This window comes from Podarcis bocagei (assembly GCF_964188305.1).
Source record: "Podarcis bocagei genome assembly, chromosome: 12".
Taxonomy (NCBI): domain Eukaryota; kingdom Metazoa; phylum Chordata; class Lepidosauria; order Squamata; family Lacertidae; genus Podarcis; species Podarcis bocagei.
The window spans coordinates 34,882,550-34,902,821 of NC_138137.1; the positions used below are offsets into that span (position 1 = coordinate 34,882,550).

A 20,272-nucleotide genomic window follows, 5' to 3' on the forward strand; every position below is an offset into this window, starting at 1 on the left:
AAAAGAAGAGAGTGGTGTTTAGTGAATTAGACCAGTTGTCCATTTAGCCCCATACTACCTAACTGGGTGAGTAGCAGCCATGCTACATACAACTCAGCACCTTGGACAGATACCTTTTCTAGCTCAACTACATCCCATCTCAAGGTAGTTCCATACAGTACTGGTAGTCTGGCGTGGGTACCCTTTATTCCCTGTCAAGGACCAAATGCCAATTGTGGGCAAGGCTGAAGCCAGTTATGGGTGGGGACTCCTCTCTCTGATGCCTCCTTCTTTCTTCTTCTCTTTTAACATCTTTCTCTACAACCAACAGCCTGCTGAAGGATGGATGGCCGGTTCATCTTCTAAACTGCTTAATCGTAGAGAACACTTGAAATTGGTCTGAGGGCAACAGAACATTAGGCCGTGGCCCACCTGTGGCCCACACAAATAGCTGATAAATTCACATGGCAGTGGGTATGGCAGCAAAGGGTTCTGTGTGGCAGGGATGGGGAATAGGTGCCCCCCAGATGTTTTTGGACTCTGTCAGCCACAGTCAGCAAGCCAGAGATGAGGGAAGTTGCAGTCCAACAACATCTGGAGGGCCACAGATTCCCTATTCCTGCTGCACAAGCAATGCACACTTAAAGTTAATGTGTAGGTCTTCCTGTCAACCTTTGCACCAACAGGATTAAGTATTCTTCTGCAGTGAAAGTGTAGAAACCCATGATGGTCTATGGCATGTGGGTGGAGGAATCAGAATTCTATAGTAGGACAATACCTTTCTTTTATATCAACCCAAGTGTCACAGGATAGCTATGACTGTGGTACATATATAAATTACTTTTTTAAATGCTCTTTATTGCTTTTATTAAGTATTACAACTATTTCATTTGTTGTTAAAAAGAAAAGAAGAAAAAAGAAAGAAAAAAATTCCAAGAAACACCAATACATGATATAAAAGATTCAACATCATATGTCGCTGATACATTAAATCACCTTCTACTCTTTGAATGTGACTTCCACCCACCTCACTGTGGGTCCTATCTTCCTTTTCTAACTGTGTCCTTTTTCACCTTACAATTCATTGGTATTGGGTACATACATAAATTACAACGCATCAGGTGAACCCATTGCTGGGGACTGAAACGGCCAGCTCTGGAGACCTGGCAGCTGCCTTAGGGTGCTGGGCCTAGGTGTTTGTCTTGGCTACAAATCCTGAAGGAACCCTGCACCACGGCCATCTTATCTTGTGGCACCACTGTTTGTGGCAAGAGTGATACTTCAGCCCCAAGCCACAGGTTGTCCAACTGGAGGCAAGGCTACCAGACACAGCAGGGCTGCTGGAGAAGGCAGTCATAAATTAGTGGTTGGGAGAGAAAGGCAAGACTGAGCCAGAAGCTGCTGAGCTGGATCCATCCTTGGTGCACCTGATGGCTGGGTCTGCAGCATTAGTTTTTGCTTTGCTTTGTTTTGAAAGAAGGATAACAAAGTCAGCCACGGCACCTTCAACAAACACAGCTGACATGTTTGAGTCTCTAGACTTTTTCTTCCTCACAAGCAAGCTGATAAGAGATGCTTTTTAGCTGGTTTTTTCTCCTCCTTCTGCTCCTCCTCCCCCCCTCCTTTTTCTTTTGCCTCTACTCTGTCTGACCCAGGAAAAACAAACAAACAACAAAACAAAATCCCATAAGAAAGGGCAAGAAGTTCTGAGATCTGCTACATGGTTATTGTTACTAGGGAAACGACTTCCTTCGCCGTCTTGTGTTCAGCAGCTCCGGCTGACTTCTCTCCCCCCGCCCCAGTCTCAGGCAACAATGCAAAGAGAGCGGCACAAAGGGAGAGGCAGATCCATATGGCCTATGTCTTCCCATACATGCGTCAGCCCCACTTTCAAGAGCTGAAATGTTGCCCTTTTATAAAGCAAGCTTAATTATATTTAATAAACTCTAAGACTGTGTGAGGCAGAGCAGTGAAGAAGTCCCCTTCCCTTATGCCTTTAACGCCATAATTTTTCACAGTTTGGTGGGGGAAGGAAGAATGTGTGGTATATAAGCTCCAGGTTTGATTACTGTAATGAGCTTTAAATGGGGTTGCCTTTGAAGGCAGTTTGGAAACTGTATCTGACGCAGAAGGGCAAGTGGCCAAATTAATGACTGAAACCACAAACCAGATCATGTGGTGCCTATCCTGGCCTGGCTGCCTATACATTTTGAGACCCCAGTACTTGACAGAACACTTCTGCCACCATGACCCTGGTTACAATCTTAGGTCAACCCCTGAAGCCCACTTCCAGGTGCCTTTCCAAGGGTGGTTCAGAGAGTGGTGACAAAGGGCCTTTTCAGTAGTGGCCCCCTATATGTGAAAAGCTTTTCAGCACTTGGTAACGACATTCCTCTCCTCCCAAGCACCTGATGAGATATGGGAGTTGCTTTCTGCCTGCCTTAGTTGATTACCCCTGATACTTTTTATCCAGTAGCGTAGCATGCTGTGACTATGGTATCATTTTATATTGTTGTCTTGTATGGATTTTTTGTGTAATTTAATCTACTGCACGATGCCTTGAGTCTTTTTTAGAAATAGGTGTCTACGAATTTTAATGAACTTAAACTGCAGCAAAACTGTATCTTCAGGGAGAGTGGCATATAGATGCGCAGAGTGAGCAGGAGCTCCAGGAAGCAGCTCCTGCGGCTGCCCCCCTTAAGCTGCAATTGTCTAAAGAGAGCAAGGGCCAAGCCACCTGCTTTGCTTGTGCTTTGAGACATGCCGTCTTATAGCAAGTGAGAGAAGCAGATGTCACTCCACTTCCACCCCCTCAAATGAATTCACATTTCCACCAGAAAAGAGACCTAGGTGCACTATAAGAGGAACTTTCCTGACAATAGGTAGCATCCACAAATTCTACAGGGAAAATGTCATGTCTGTTGCTAAGAAGAATGAACAGTGGGACATTGGGGTTAGAGGCCAGGGTAATTGAAATTTGACCTGTGCAACCATTGCTGTAAATCATGGCTCTTAAGGTTTACTGTAAGCACATATGGCCAAACTGAACAACCCGTTGGCGAGTAAATACTAGCAAAAACACATTTTGGGGGAGCTGGTTCAAATATGCATGTGCAAGCCAAACATACAGCCAAACAAGGAAGTGTCATTGCCATGCTACAAATAAACAAATCAAGATGTGGGGAATCTTTGACCCTTCAGATATTTCTGAACTACGACTTCCATCGTCCCTGGCTATTGGCCTTGCTAGCTGGGACAGATGGGAAATGTAGGTTATCAGCATCAGGAGAGCCAAAGGTACCTCACCCCTGAAATATATGGAAGAGCTTGAGAGACAACTCTTTCAGTTTTCTAGTGTGGAATGATACTGGCATGTTTATAGATCCCCCTGTTCCTTTCTTCCATCCCAGGTGGACAGTCTCCTGGGAAAACAGAATCCCCTCCACAATGAAACACAGGGATGCATCTGGACAGTGTTAGATTAAATTAGTTCCCCTTGTACCAGTTGGGTTTCAAGTTAACAAGCAAATCGGGGCTAAGTGAAGCCCGAATGATATCAGTGAGAACTAAGGTAAACTAACTAGGAGCACAGGAAGGAACATTGGCAAGCTGCCTTATACTGAATTAGACCATTTGTCTACTTAGCTCAATATTGTCTGCACTGTTTGGCAGCAGCTGTCCAGGATTTCAGACTGTGCTCTCACCCAGCCTTACCTAGAGATGCCAGGAATTGAATTTAGGACCTTCTGTAGGCAAAGCACACGCTCAGCCACTGAGCTATGGCTCTTCCCCATAAACATCATCTAAAACTGAGCCTGGATCTAGTCCCAAGTTTCCATTTTGGCTTTCAAGTTATGCATTTCTGGATCCAAACCCAAACTACCTTTTTAGATTAGAAGCGTTTACATGTAATGGTAGAGTCAACAGCAATAGTTCATTTTACAAAAATAAATAAATCACAAACTGCTTAATATAACCAGTTTCCAAGCCATGTACAATTTTTAAAAAACGAAATATATCCAGTAAAGTAAAAGATAACACAGGGTGATATTCAATGTTAGTCACACTTATAGAGTAGACCCATTGGGCCAGCCTTGTTGGCAGAAGACCCACACAGACTTTTTGCTTGTGCCAATGGAGCTCCCCCGCTTCCTCTTGTGCACACGTTTCCCCAAAAATAGGCTCTAGGGGATTCAGGAGAACCCCCAGAAGAATGCAAAGGGGAGGAGGGAGGAATCATTCGGTTCGGCAAATTGAAAAGCTTGTGCAGACAGAATGGTAGGAAGAGTGCAATGTTGAATAGCACCCATTGAAATCAATGTACCTTAATTCTACAGCTTTCAAATGTTTGTTTTGAGTATCATTAAAGTTGGATATCACCCATACTTCACAACTCTGTATTGACCAACAAAACAATGCAAATACAGTGGTGCCTCGCAAGACGAAATTAATCCGTTCCGCGAGTCTCTTCGTCTTGCAGTTTTTTCGTCTTGTGAAGCACGGCGCTTAGCGGCTTAGCGGCTATTAACGGCTTAGTGGCTATTAACGGCTTAGCGGCTTTAAGAAAAAGGAAACAAACTCGCAAGAACTCGCAAGACGTTTCGTCTTGCGAAGCAAGCCCATAGGGAAATTCGTCTTGCGGAACGACTCAAAAAACGGAAAACTCTTTCGTCTTGCGCGTTTTTTGTCTTGCGAGGTACCACTGTATGAATAATTTCATTCATATTTATAATCTGAATTGTCATGCTCTCTGATGCTGTCCTTGTTTGGGTCAGAGCATACTATTTTATATGTACATCAGGCTAACCCTGGGAAATGCTTGCTACTGTCAAAAGAAACACTTCAATATATGAACAACTTCTCAAGGGATGCAAGTCAACAGACTTTGCATCCCTCCAAACTAAAACAATTGGCCTCTCAGGATTGTAGATATTAGCATCTCAATTTAGAAGTAAATTTTCTCAAGTAGATACACTATTGGTCTGTGGGGAAGCTTTTAAAAGAAGACTTAGGATGTTATTTTGAATTTGGAGTTTATATTATACCCTACCTTACTTTGGTGAGCAACAAAGCAAAAAAAAGTGTGAACCTCAAACTAAGTGACATATTAAAATACGGCATCTTCTCAAGCGTCTGTAAATATAAATGTCAGTCAACACTACCACTTTTCAATAAATATATTAAATTTGCAGTGCAAAATGAGGAGAAATAAACATCATATGATAACTATCCAAAGATCATAATCACCGTGTGTCAGCACAATATAAAAGCCTTTTAAAAATAGCTAAAAAGGCTGTTTTGTAAATTATCAGACTTACCAAAGCCAAATACACATGTACGTACACACCCACCCACCCCCACACCCACCCACCCCCTTGTACTAAAGACTGGTAACCCTGGACTGCCATTGCACACAATAAAACAAACCTGGTACATTTGCTTTTTAATAGTGATTTAGTACTGGGGATCTATTCTGCCCTTTTGAGCAAAATGTTGAGGGTGAGCTTGATGGAGTGTAAGGTATCAATGGTTCCTTGTTGTGACGGCTATAAACTATGTCTGGTGTAGGAGGCAGTATGCCTCTGAATATCAGTTGCTCAAAATCACAAGAGGGGAGGGTGTTGTTCCACTCAGGTTGTGCTTGTGCCAGGTCCCACTGGCACCTGGTTGGCTTGTTGGGCATAGGATGCCAGGCTAGAGGGGCCTTGGGTCTTACATTTTCATAAGACTGAGAATGAAATCAAAGATGTGTGCTTGGGAGAAAGTTCTTGATTTCTCCTTCCCAGCTGTAAATCAGTGTTTTTGTTTTAATGTGGTGCCTTCTTCTGTTGCTGCATGGCTCCAGAGGCGTACCTAGGCTCCCTTGGCAAGGAGCTGTATGGATGCCTCTGAAGCTGAGAGAGACCATGGACCAGAAACTTGGCTTTTCGTTGCCTTTTGCACTCCACCAGAAGTGTACCTAGACTCTTATTCCCTCTGAGCTCTGCTGGGCACTCGGCTCACTCTTCTGATAGGGCTGATGGCCTTCTAGGGAGGGGGCTTCAATGACTGGATTCCTCCACTGAGGCACCCAGAGAAATCTGTGCACCTTGCCTGGCCACCCAGGCAGTGGAGGGCAGCCCCAGATGGGCTGCCTGGCTCCTAGACACTCTGAGCCAGGGCAGGAGTGACAATTTTTGCACCCACACCCCAGGCCTTGTCAGGAGTCAATTTGGTCCAACCCTATGTGCGCCCTTGCATGGTGCTACATTAAAAAAGCACTGAATTCTACCAGAGGATTGAAAGAAAGAATGAGGAACACACTGGGAGTGGGCCTGATTCCTTCTGGTTTGTATCCAGTGGTAGTTGTACTCAGTGTAGACCTACTGAAAAGACTAGATTAATTCAATTGATTTTCAATAGGTCTGCTGTGAGTAGAAACATAGTTGTATACTGGGTATAGTTGGATAGGACTGAACCGATCCATCAGAACTCCTCTTATGTTCTATATTATTGCTCCTGGAGCTTCTCACCTTTTGGGGGAAGTGGAGTGCACACACACACACACACACACACACACACACACACACACACACTGTATCTGTCCCAACCACAACAGTTCTGCATTTTTGTTTCCATAGTATTGGATAATCAAGCAGTTGAGTAACTATAGACTTGGATAACTCGACTAGTGCATTATAATATGTTTTTTGTCCCAGTATCTCCATGCTAATTAATCTTGTACCCTTTAACATTTCTTACTTTCCTCAGCTGCAAACTTTGTTTCTTTCTCAAAGATGAATTTCCTCCTACCCTTCCTTTCCTTCAACTTACTGCTGTCTCTCTGAGCTGCCATCATTCCTATTCCTCTCTCTCTCTCTTTCAGACATCAAATCTTTCTCCCCTGCCCTTATATTTCCCAAGGGTTCTCAGCAGGAAATGCAAGACAGCAGGCAGCTCCCAAATGTCCGACTGGGCATCAGCAGTTGTCTCTCTTGGTGCTGTTAGAATGCACAGCTTGTTCGCACACTATTGATGCAAGACAGTCTAGATTCTGAAGTAGTGTGTGTTTCGTGAGATAATTCCCAGCTTGGAAGCACAGTCTTGGTTGTGGAAAAACATTCTAAGAATTGCTGCCTTTAGGCCTCCAAGCCAGAATTGTTTGTTCCAAGATACTATCAAAATACTGATAGCGATGTAGCACCTTCTCTTTGCAGAATTTCCAGAAAATAAAAAGTACAAAAGTAGGTGTTGCTAAAAAGAGAACAAAATTTCAGTCCTGCCGCCCCGCCCCCCCAAATCAAATCAGTTCTGTTGCAATGCATCCCCTAAGCTATTATTTACGGTTTGAATGTGTGCCAGTTACCTCAGCAATAAAGTAGGATAAAATGTCACAAGAACTAGGAAGCTGTGTTAACTGGAAAAGACAAAGTGGCAAAGAAATATAGAAAGTGCATATTGTTTGTTATTATGGCATGTATTTTTATGCTTTTATATTGTAAACTGCCCTGTGATCCTCAGATGAAGAATGGTATAGAAACCTAATAAATAATAATAATCCTCCATAGATTATTTGGTCTCCAGCTCCCACCATCCCTGACCATTGATCATGCTGTCTGGGGCTGATGGAGATGGGAGTCCCAACATCTGGAGGACTGCATGTTCTCCAACCCTGCCTTAGGCAAACAAGACAGCTTTTGAACTGGGCTCCAGTCTTGGTCTTCTCAAAAGGTGCTGTCAGGAGCAGGTGCTAGGAGCAGGTCAGCAGTAACTCACATGGCTTCAGTGAACTCAACTCTTTATTCAAAGAAACAAGACAACTCAGGAGGCCAGACCTAGTGAGCACAAGCAACTCTTCCCAGTAGAACTTGCTCCTATGAGACACTTGTGAGGACTGAAGGTTCCCACCTTTCCACCACTTGCAAAGCCCCATCCTCCCCCAGTTCCTTCCCAAGCAATCTGAGGCTTCATCATCTTGCCTACTTTTGCTCTGTCCTCATCATACTTCTTCGCCTTCTGGGAGATCACAGGGGAGGGGAGCTGGTCACAGCAGGAGGGGGAGACAGTTTGGCTTCCTCACACATCGCTGTTTCTTGGCCACCACTCCTCTCCAGCCTCCTCTTCTGCCTCTGGTTCTGGACTGCTCTCTGCCACAGGCTCTTCCTGCTCACCAAATCCCGTTACCTCTTCAGCTTCCAACAACTTCTCCTGGTCTTCTCCATCTTCTCCCTCTGACCACTCATTATCATCTCACCACCAATCCCCTGCCTCTGAGCTTCCTTCCCTTGGAGATTCCCACCACCCTTCTGCATCTAGACAATCCATGACAGGTGCTCAGAGTTCTCTGCTCTAGCCTCAAACCCCATAAAGGTAACCAAAAAATTAATTTCAATAAATGGCAACCCTATGTGACATTACTTACTATTTTGCCTCCAGCTTTACCCCTCTTTAGAAGCCACCCAGCAGGCTCAGGGTGTAATAATGCTTTCACTGATAACAGGAGAAAATTGACCCATTACAGTCTTGAGGAAGTGACATCTCTGATCATGAAATGTGCTTTGGTTGGCTAGCGGTTGAATTATCTTTACAACCACTGCATAAGCATTTGCTGCCATTAAAATGGCCACCTATAGACACAGTTCTTCCATTCATTCTGTGACCATCGGGTGGATGGGCAAAGAGATAGCCAGTGTTGAGCATCCTTCACCTGCTAATTGTTCTCACTCCACAAGGCCTTGAAAGTAGGGAATAAGGTAATCCACTGCTAAACTGTTTCTCTTCATGGTAATATCTGTCACTGGGGCAGGGAGAAAAAGGAGAAATTTCCTAAGCTTGATGTGTTAGGTCTGGCCATCAGTGGTTAAGAAGATAGTGTCCAGCACAAGCAGAGCTTTATTTTACCTAGCAGGAGCAAAGTTTGGACAATGCGGAGAAAGGTCTCTTTCCTGTCAGTGTTTTGTGGCCCTGGCTACTGGCCGAGGAGAAAGCTTTTCATTCTGAAAAATGCTGCTGTTCCCACCGTCTGTAGAGACAGGAATATTAGCACTGTGAATTAATCACAAATTCATCTCTCTCTAACTCTCTGGAAATAGAACAGAGCTTAGCAATTGTGTGCTCTACTTGTTCAGCAAGCACCTCTGGAAGGAACAACCGTGGAACTGTTAGTGTGCTCTTAGCTATTGTGCTTGACACTCTCAGCATGATTCACTGCAGACAATATATACGACTATTCACAAGGGGAATGAACAGTAAATACTAGGCCCTGGGTTTTTTTTTTTTTAATAATAAAAAGTCTTGTCAGTTGTTTCCTGATTTGTATCCTTTATCCTCCTCGCTCTTGTGCAGTATAAGCTTCTCAAAGCTAATGCCCATAACACCACCCCCCACTGGTAGCAGCGGGCTGTTTTGCTGCTGTAGGGTTCACACTGCTATGATTTACAATGGCGGCCATTATTCTGAAAAGCTGTGCATTAACCTAGTGGCACAGGGTTGCTCAAACACCTTCCCTCTGGTTTTACTTTCCTCTGGGGAGCAGTAGCTATTACAGCAAAAGCTTTCTTGGTGGTAACAGCCAGGCTGAACTTGGCAAGAGGTATAGCTAAGAAGCAACTTGAAATATGAGCTAAATCCACATAACCAAATTATATTGTTTTGAAGAGTGTTAGTGGTTCCCCGCCCCCCAATGGTAGTACTTTGATCCTGTGTAGAAGAAAAGTTGCCTTAAGCACAGCCTCTGAATTTGTATTTTTGTCCTGTATCTTGAACGAAATATAACCACAGGGGAATGAACAAACAGGACATTTCTTGTTAATTCAAGATCTCATTGCCACCATCAGTTTAAACCCAGAGGGGAATGAACAAATAACAATATTGTGCTGCAATTTGTTCTCAAAAAGTAAATTTATCAATAAAGCCAATGGAAGTAATTCAAACCCCTTAAACAAAAAGCTCTCCTTTCCCATTCTCATATGTTCTCCATACGTTTTTAAATTTTGAATTGTGGTACTAATTGTACATAAAATTACCAAGAAGCATAGAAATCCTTTGATACTTTATTCAATATAATATTACATGAAAACAGTCAACACCTGACGAACCATTACATCTTTCATAATACAGACAAATTACACATTGAAAACAAACAATGTAACATTTACTTAACCATACTGCTTACTAAGCTGTCATTCTAAATTGTGTGGCTATATGTATGTATACATATTTAATATTAACATTGTTTGAGTACCAAACCCCTGTTAAAAAGAGCACTTTTGTGCCTTATATAAAGAGCCCCCAGCAAGGGAAGATTTTGAATATAGCACTGCAGAAGGGCAGTTTTCTGGGATTAGGGAATTTCTTAGTGCATCCTTTGTTTTTGCTTTTGAGAATATTGCAAGGCAACAACAAATATAATTACCTCCACACCTTTATGTCAAGAGAGAAGGTTTAGTTATGGCCAATAACAGAACATCTATTATATGGCATCTATATTCAGTGCCAGTCTGTACAGTCTAAATGCCATTTATCCTATTAGGTTATAAAAACAATAATAATGTTTTGTACGGAGCACACAGTTCGCAGTCCATTGTGCACACACATAAAAGATCACACTTAGGGTCTGTTGCCCTCACCACTGAGAGTGGTGAGGGTTTTTCCAAACCAGAATAACTAGGAAATGTCTATGTAAAGCTCTTCCAAATGTTGAAAGGAAGACTTGAACCCCAAAGTTTTCTAGCCATTGTGCATTAAAATTTCTACTGCTACTTAACCACTTTATTCTTAAAATAACCCCAAGGGTACTGTATAGTCAAGTAATGCCAATACTACTCCACTGTTTAGGTGTTCTGCATGTTTGGTAGGGTTCCTCTGAAAAGAAAAATCAACATTACAGCAAACTCTTATTGTTGACTGCAAGCTGAAGCTCTTCACAACTTCAGAGTCTCCTCTCCTCATTGGGTAAGCCCACTAAAACAAGAAGGGGTGCAATTCAGGAGTACTGTAAGGAAAAGGAAAGCTGTCGCATTTCTAATACCAATCACATAGGCCCAATCTGTGTTATCAAAAAAGCACGATTGTGGCTCTACCCACCTCTGGTCCTCTATTGCTAGTTCTCTGGCTATGCATTTGAAGCACAGAATCATGCGGAATAGTTGGATCCTGTAGGTAGACTTTACATCTACCCATGTGATAAAGCTCATTCAACTGTTACTGGAAAAGTATGGGATTCAATTATGGGAAAGCAACAACCTCCATTTCAGCAACATATGAATCAGCCCTCAATTGTTATATACATGGGGAAATGAGAATAAGAATTGTTTCTTTTCAAGTAGCTGAAAGGAGGACTGGAACTGTATCAAGTTTTGGCTTTTGTTGCAATCTTGCAAAGCTCAGAGTGGCTTCATAACACAGGGGAAACAGTGCAAGGGACTTCGGAGTGCCCAGAGCGCAAGATTCCCATCTCCTGCTGCAGTCAAGGGCACAATCTTCAGATGCAGAGAAAGCTTGCGCAGCTGATGGTGGAGGTAGATGTAACATTTAAAAACCTGTGTTATGTAGTGTTCAAAGCTCTCCAGGATTGCCTTTACACCTCCAGAATAGAGTTCTGGAAATTAGCGGTTTTGCCTGAATGACCCTTAAGAGAATCATTAGAGGGATAAAATGGCGTAGAAGGAGTTATGAACAAAATTATCTAGCCTTGGGACTTGGCAGAAACAAATAGAACATTGGAATATATTTTGGGGTTGGAGTATGCTCTAAAAGGGGGAGGGCATGGTTTTATAATTACAACTCTCTTTGTTGAGGACTTGCATGGGTTAACTATACTGCACTGGATTTTTCTCTTGGCCAGCCTGATGAAGTGGATACAGCAGATCATACTGCACAATATCAGCCCATCACACAACCCTTATGTGTATTCCTCTTACACTGCAGTGACAATTACCTCCCCACCCCAATACAACTATAAAGTTCAAGCTGGTTTAAAATTTAGTTGCTTGAAGTACATGGAATTCTGTTGGAATCTCAGCACCTTGAACAAAAAAGTAACTTCTTTAAGAAGCTAAATATAGGGACTCTGCCAAAACTATTGTTCTCATGCATGCTTTTGGAATGATTTGTATGAAGGGATATGTTGAAAATAACACTGGAATTGAAAAGCCAGATTATAACAGGAATATCTAGGAATGACGTATTTTGACCACAAATCCTTCTTGGGGAGTGTGTAGATTTTCAGTTTTCACGCAGTGTTTTTATGTATGTAATCCTCCATGGGAAATCACTCCAAAAACGTGTAATTGAAGTGATATGCGTGGAGTGGGGCTGACTCTCAGACTTTGATAGCTGATAACTAAATATTATAGGCCAATATGTTCAGTTGCATTAATGGCACATTCACAAAACCTAAGCAGAAGCTCTGAGCTTTTGATTAATTGAGGACAGTAAGGTGCTAGGCATTTAAACCACAGATGAGAGCTCTTCAGTAGAATTCCTCTCTACATCAAACCATCAGATGCCTCAACAAGGAGTGTAATTGCCTCCCTCACTCCTTAAGCTGCCAAAGCAAGAGATTTACATCTAAAGATCTACCCTCATTTTCCTAATTGAACCTTTGTTACATACTCAAAGATTCCTCAAATTTTTGCAAGCACAGATACTTTTTTTTTTAAAAAAAAGAAACCCTCATCTTGAAACATCCAAGTAAATATGACCTAACTTGGAAAAGGAGATTCATACAAAACGTTGAATACGAAACTCAAAGCAAGTCATAGTTAAGGCATCTGTGTTACGTTCAAAGTGTTCTATTTTATTTTGTGATTATTTGTTTCCACAGATACAGAAACAATGTTTGAGATATTTAGGGTTTGAGTTTGAGTAGTAGTATTTAGGTGGTGTTTAGGAGGTGCATATTTTACTTATTGTAGAACTACTGGAATCAATATCACAGAATAATATTTACCACTGTTGCCTTTTGCTAAAAACAAGTCCTCTGCAAAATCAATAATTTGCCAACTCCAAACAATATCAAGACATCAGTTTACAAAATGAAAGTTCAGAATGGGTCCTATATCCCTGTTTTCTCCTTTTTTTCTAACATAGCATTAGATGCTACAATTGACGTGTTACAAAAATAGACGTGTTTTTAGGCAGCTGATTTACTAGAAAGGCAAATAAGCTTTCTTTGTTGGAATAAATGGATGAGAAATCCCCACTGTAAGCATGTCAAATTTATTTTTTTGGATTGCCCACTCCCCATCTCCTAGAATACAAGTGTTATTAATCATGTTAGGGATGGTGAATGGTAGGCAGAAACCGCTACAACCCGTAAGATTCCCATAGGCTCCATCCTCCATCCTCCCTCAAAACAAGAATAGAAATCCCTTCAATTCCCAGTTACTTTAATCTTTAGAAATTTGAACGATTATTGGGAAAATCCCATTTGAAGATGCAGTAACAGAGGCGCTTTCCAATCGTATCTGAACATCTTATAAAAATAACTGGAAAGATGCTTTGGTTTGGAAGAACAAATATTTGGATTTCGGATGACTATTAAAAACTAGGCTTTTTAATGGCTCATTCAGCAACTACAGATTCTATACCATAGTGCTTATCCTAATGTAAACTCATTTCCCCCCCTTCATCTTCTTTATTTTACTTTTTAGAATATATTATGAACTAAGCTACAGGAAAAAGTAAATGTGGAACCCCAAAACCCCTTTATTCTAAATAGGTCTCAAATATTTGAAGTACTCAGTACTATATATATATATATATATATATATATATATATATATATATATATATATATAGTGGAAGTCTGTTTTAATATCTGCCAAATTATGCAACATAGGCAGAGTAACCAAACTCAGGGTGGCTAAGATGCACTTATTGCCATGGTTAAAGAAAGGAACGTCATGTCCTCTAGCAGTAATAAATGGGCATAGTTGTAAGATACTGATTGTGTTACAACCAACTTGGAGAGCTCTGCTTTAGCTTAAAGTATCCTTCTGACAATTTGCAAAATATGTGGAACATTTCGATGAACACACACACTGTGGCATGCCATGACTGGCTTTTATCTACAGACATTACTGAAGAAGTGTGAACACCAAATGTGTTGTCTTAATAAGACATTGCTGGTGAAAGCATAAATATCTTCACAAGGGTTTTGTGCTGCTGTGGAAAAACCAGATAAACTCAACACAAAAGGCTGGGGGGGAAAGAACATGCCATGTATCAGTAAGCAAAAAAGCTTAATCTTCACAGAGGTCTTTGAAATCACAAGGTATCAAAATGCGTGCAAGGTTTTAAATAAACTGAGAGGGAAGGGGAACAAGGTCTTGCCAGCATTGTTTTTCTTGTGACTGAAATCCACCACTGAGAGAGAAAGGAAGCAGGGCCATGGTGTCTTCATAGTGTTGGCTCTCTTTTTAGGTTTTGGTTCTCCTCCAGTCTGGTGATCTTAGTTCCTATAAAAACCAACAGAAAGTACAATAAGGATCATGGCCAAGAACATAACAGTACAAAGTAACTTGTTATAATGCTTAAGTATCAGCAAACTGATTTTGGTTTAAGGTAATATAGGGTTCCCTTTTTCAAATATTAAGTTATTCTGAAGGAAAGGCTTGAATTGTAGGCACTCTTAAATGTTTTCCTTGAATGGTGTGTACTAAAATACATTGCTTGAGCAGATCCACACCCACCCCTTCTTCCTAAGACAACCGAACTCAGGAGCTGTGCAACAGAAACTGGCTGTGTTGATCGCCAATTGGCTGACTCTTCTGAAATTACAAAGACACACCCACCTCCCTGGCCCGTAAGTGAGCCTCCCTTCATCAGCTCTAGATTTGGAGCCAGGTATGTGGGTCCACATTAGAGTGAGATGTTGGGGAGGAGAACAGAGTTCTATGAACAGTCTTGAAACTCACTCTATAATCTTGGGCAGGCAATTTAGCCTTAAACCTAACCTACATAGGATGGCTTGTTAGAATAAAAGAGATAATAGCATGTAATGCTAGGAATGGTTGGATGATGAAATAAGATGGAAGTTACAGAAGCTCTACTACCAAGAATGAGGAATTTAAATAATAATTTTAAAAAAATTAATTAAGCTTGCACCTAATATGTAAAGAGTTATGCTGGGCCTTCAAAATTTGCTCTCAAGTGAAATTGCCCTGAATCCCAGACCCCAATTTGTGTATGTGGGTATGTGTCTGTGATGACTTAGTAATGGAGTTTAGATTGTACATGCTTTAGGCAAGCAGTGGGGAACTCAGGTTTGAATGGGTCCTTCAGAACTCTCTATCTGGCCACACCACCTTTTCAGCCACACCTCCTACTTGCCTTGCATTCTAATAATTTTGGCCGGCTAGAATGTGTCCTAGGCTAATGGTTCACCCAGTTTTGCCTGAGACCACCCACCACTGGCATGTGGCTCCTGGAAGTTTGCCCAGAAAGAAATGAAGTCCTTGGGTTGGAAAAGGTTCTCCACTCTTGCTTTAGAGTACTATTTCCATGCACAGAAAATGCAGGGCACCTTATGGGTTCTAGTGACTAATAACAGCTTCTGACAGAGATTCTGGGTGATCGCCACTGTGGCGATCACACAGGGTCCCCGGACGTTTAACGGTCTATTGATCCCTGTGCCACCACTGTGCTCGCTTCCCCGCTGCCACCAACCAGTTACTCTCTGGTAAAACACTGAGTCCAGTCAGCTGTTAAAAGTGAACCAAAAAAACAACCAAGTTTATTTTACAAACATTAACAAGTTTATGGTTTCTCAGATATCTTAACTTTAGTTTATTTACTGGCCTATACCTTCCTAATACCTTCTGGCTGATTAGCTCAACTGTTTGACTGACTCCTCTTAACAAATTTTTTAGTGGGTGCTGTTGGTGCCACTGGTGCCACCTTCAGTAGAATTAATTTGTGCCTTATGAAGTATATAGAATTGAAATAGTAAGTTGGGAAGAGCTGTTTCTTAATCACTATGGGTAAACTTCATCCTTTCAAACAAGCATTTGCTGACGCTAGTGTGCAGAACTAGCAGAAAATAGAGTTGGAGACTGATTACCATATTTACTCAAATCTAATGCTCACCTTTTTTGGCTAAATTACATTGTGAAAATTAAGGTGCGCATTAGATTTGATGGCGCATTATACTTGAGTAAATCTGGTACTTTATTCTTATGGTGTCATTAAAAAAAAAAAATCCAACATTTTGCATTGCCAGAAGAGTGAGAAACCACTTGCCTGAGGGAGAGAATGAACCAATACAAAGTCTAGGAGACAAGACAATGGGTTTTACTCAGTGCATAAGTGTTATAGAGACAATGTCCGTTCTTACATTATAGACCAGTCCTTGGTTTCATGGCAGTATTTTTAAAGCTATTTTAGAAAAGAATCCAGTTAATTTTTATTTTTTTCTTCAGATCAGGAAAAATCAAAGTTTCTCTTAGAATCTTTGCAGATGGTGATATGGCCTCCGGTCACATCTTTGCTTATAACAGCAACTGCTGCAAAATCCAGTATTTGCTACCTCTGATTTCCCAAGAGCAAAGGAAGGCTTGCTTTCAGAGATCCTCAAAAATCCCTTTGACGTAGAACAACATACTGCCATAAAAATGCACTTTTAATTTTGAAACGCAAAAGGTTGTGTGGGTAGGTTTGATTTCTTCACAGTATATTTACAGAAAAAAATGAGCATGATTAGGATACAACTTAAGGGCTTAAGAATCAGTACAATCGTGTTTTCATCTTGTCCACAAATCCTGTGCCATATAGAGCTGCTTCTCTCATAAATCAGAACCATTTCTGACTTGAACAAAGAAGCCAAATAATAACTTTAAAATACTGTTGCTGCTAGTCTGAGGAGAACAGAAGTGAGACAAAGCTTTGATTTAAAATATTAATTATAGTTAAAGGCATGGGGTAAGATATCACTATTTCCAGAATATTTGTCCCAATTAAAAAAAATACTTAGGGCATGCTAGCTTCTTTTTGCATACACACCATGACTTTTAAGGGCAGTCCATTTGGAGGTACATTCTGAGAAAAAGGATGGGGCAGGGCTCCCACAGTGTCTTAGCATGCTGAACACACTCAAGGCTCAATGCACACAGCTGGCTTGATACCACTTTAGAATACTGGTTCCTCCAATCACATGGGTTGTTTTTTTTAAAAGTGAAGCGATAACGAAGAGAATGCCCTGTTTCTCTGCATGCAAAGTGCCGTTCCCAATTACTGGTAAATTCCATTGATAATATTAGGCAATAGATAACACTCCCTCGAATGCATTGAACAAGCACTCTTTCCTTGCTTACATTTTTACTGAAATCATCTTTTGTGAATCAAGAATAAAAAGATTTTATGTTATTGACAAAATCATGTATATGGCAAACAAATTCATGCTACAAATTCTGCTACCCATGTTAATGAACTGGATCACCAATACCCATAATGCAACTTAATTCTGACCCACATGCCCTATGAACCAGATTTCTTTCTTTCTTTCTTTTTTTAAATTCAATTTTCTTAAAACCAACTGTCAGCATCATGTGATGGAAGAGATGAAAAATGAAAATGAGCAATCCTGCTGTGCAGGTGAGTGACCTGTGGGAGACAGCTCTGCCTGGTAGGATTTTTACACGTACCATCAGACACAGACCAATTGATTAGATCATCTTATTCTCGCCACCAACCAGGCTCAAGAGACTAATTAGAGAGAGTACTGCCTGCGCAGGCACCCCATTGACACCTAATTTGCTCAGCCAAAGCCTTTGGGGAGAATGTATTATCTCTGCAGCTGCACTTCATGCATTTCTGATTTGAGGCAGAAGCAAGAAGCACTTCATCACGCTTCTGAGCAAACTGAATGTAAGAAACTTTAAGTGCTAAATACAAGCAGACACAAATTAAACCTGGCCAGCCTCTCATAAATTCCCCTCCCAATCCTGCTTATGCATATGCAACATGAATTATACCTACACCTAGATTATTCCTGTTTGTACATTTGTGTACATATATGCTTTGATACACAGCAGACTGCAAATGAATGCACTATAAACATATTGCCTTGGTTTCTCACATTTTTCTAGTTTCTGGATTTAAAAGTAAATGCTATTGTGCTCAGTAAGACAAGGAGTGTTAGCTCAACTTTGCAATTTTTCCTCAGGCCAGGATCATTGCAGGCAGCTGCCTATTAGCCAAGTTTTTCTTCGTAGCTGTAGTAACGTTAACAGTGAGGTTGAATTAATGGATGTATTAGCGATGGTAATACCCACTCTAGCTTGATTTATAGCTATAAGGAATCTGTTCCTGTGCTAAACCATGCGTGCATTTTATTGAGCTCCATTGTTTATTAGGAATTAATAGAAAGCTACTATGGACACATTTCAATTGGAGTTTAATTTTAAGCAAACAGGTTCGGGCTTACTTTTTTCTATTCTTCCTATTCGTAAACTAAAATAGAGATAATTTGTAAGGCTCAATTTTGAATAAAAAATATACTGGGGAGAAAGTTACTAAGACTGATTATGATAGAGTTCCTGTGGGTAATAATTGAAGGAAGTTATAGCTTTTCTTTTTCTTATTTTGCAAGGGCATGTTTGGGGAAAATTGTGATCTCTTGACTTTGCAGTTAGTAGTTAGAAGTAGCACACTGCAGTAAGCTTATTTCCTGGGGAACTCACTCTGTCCCTCCCTCCCTTTATCTGTTAGAGGGAGGAGCTGGGAGAACCGTAGGAAAGAATATTCCCCCAGCAGCAGAGGCAAAAAAAGAGGGAGGCCTATAAGGCAGAAGGACCAGCTATGTCAATTCCCAAATTCAGGTTGTATTAACTACCGTATTTTTCGCTCTATAAGACGCACCAGACCACAAGACGCACCTAGTTATTGGAGGAGGAAAACAAGAAAAAAATATTCTGAATCTCAGAAGCCAGAACAGCAAGAGGGATCTCTGTGCAGCGAAAGCAGCAATCCCTCTTGCAGTTCTGGCTTCTGGGATAGCTGCGCAGCCTGCATTCACTCCATAAGGCGCACACACATTTCCCCTTACTTTTTAGGAGGGAAAAAGTGAGTCTTATAGAGCAAAAAATACGGTATTTAGCTATTTATTACATTTATATGCTATCCTTTCCTTCCAAGGATCTCAGACAGTTAAACTGCTCTCTAACTGACAAATCTAGCTCTACACTGACTGATTGTGGCTCTGAGTTTCAGACAGATTTGTCCAGCCCCAGGAGACAGTAGTGATTGAACCTGGAACCTACTTAATGCAGAACACATGCTCTATCACTGTGATATAATAGTTTCCTAATGAAAGCCCATTATTTCCTAGGAAATAGCGGTGTAGCGTGGGTTGGGGCAAATGTTGTGCCCCCCTGGTGGACTGGGCAGCTGGGATGGAGGCACATGTGAAGTCCGCATGGAGGGTGAATGGAACCCGCCTCCAACAGGCTCCTCACCCACTGCGTCCATCCACCTGTCCACTAGACAAAAGTGCTTGCTGCCGTGCCTCAGCTGCCAGGGCTCCATGCCTGTCATTGGGGCGCCGGATTGCGCTCCCACAAAAATGTGTGCCTGAGGCCATGACCCCCCTGCCCCCCACTACACCTCTGCTAGGAAAGCTGTTTAGGTAGATTTGCAAGTGGTCATCTAAGTAAATATGTTTTAGAGAGGACTATAGCAGTGTAGCGTGAGCACAAGGCACATTTCATTAACAGAGGAGAAATGAAAAGGTATATACAGTGGTACCTCAGGTTAAAAACTTAATTCGTTCCGGAGGTCCGTTCTTAACCTGAAACTGTTCTTAACCTGAAGCACCACTTTAGCTAATGGGGCCTCCTGCTGCCGCCGCGCCACTGGAGCACAATTTCTGTTCTCATCCTGAAGCAAAGTTCTTAACATGAAGCACTATTTCTGGGTTAGCGGAGTCTGTAACCTGAAGCGTCTGTAACCTGAGGTACCACTGTAATAGATTCCTTCCTGGATATTTTAATATGCAGCCTTATAAATGGCAATTAAAGCGGTTTTGTGGGTTTTGTGTTCCACTAAGATTTTTTTATCTGGCCGGCATTGCAGACCTTTTCCTAGTAAAAAATGAGGAACTCTAGTTTTGAAATAACACGGGATATTTAGTTTGGAGAAATAGCTCAAAAGTTGCAGAGGTAATATATTTTAGAAGTAGGGGGAAAGTATTAAAATAAAAAGCAAACAATTATTACATTTTGACATGCTCTAGTTACTAAAAAGTGCCAAAAGATTGAGACACCAGCATGCATTTGTAAGTAAAATCCCTAAACATTTACATGGACCTAGGCCT

At 41.4% G+C, this 20,272-nt stretch overlaps 2 protein-coding genes across 19 annotated transcripts in view; one reads left to right on the forward strand and one right to left on the reverse strand.

Annotated features, from left to right (window-relative positions):
* LOC308569411 (uncharacterized protein) overlaps positions 1-20,272 on the forward strand; it is a 286,883-nt gene that overhangs the window by 184,841 nt on the left and 81,770 nt on the right. The window lies entirely within an intron of this gene.
* The window catches only part of CDK14 (cyclin dependent kinase 14), a 223,208-nt gene continuing 216,686 nt past the window's right edge, over positions 13,751-20,272 (reverse strand). For all 5 annotated transcript variants that reach the window (XM_081163263.1, XM_081163266.1, XM_081163265.1 and 2 more), the window contains one exon: positions 13,751-14,420. The gene's annotated coding sequence lies outside the window, so the exon portion shown is untranslated. The remainder of the gene's footprint in view (positions 14,421-20,272) is intronic.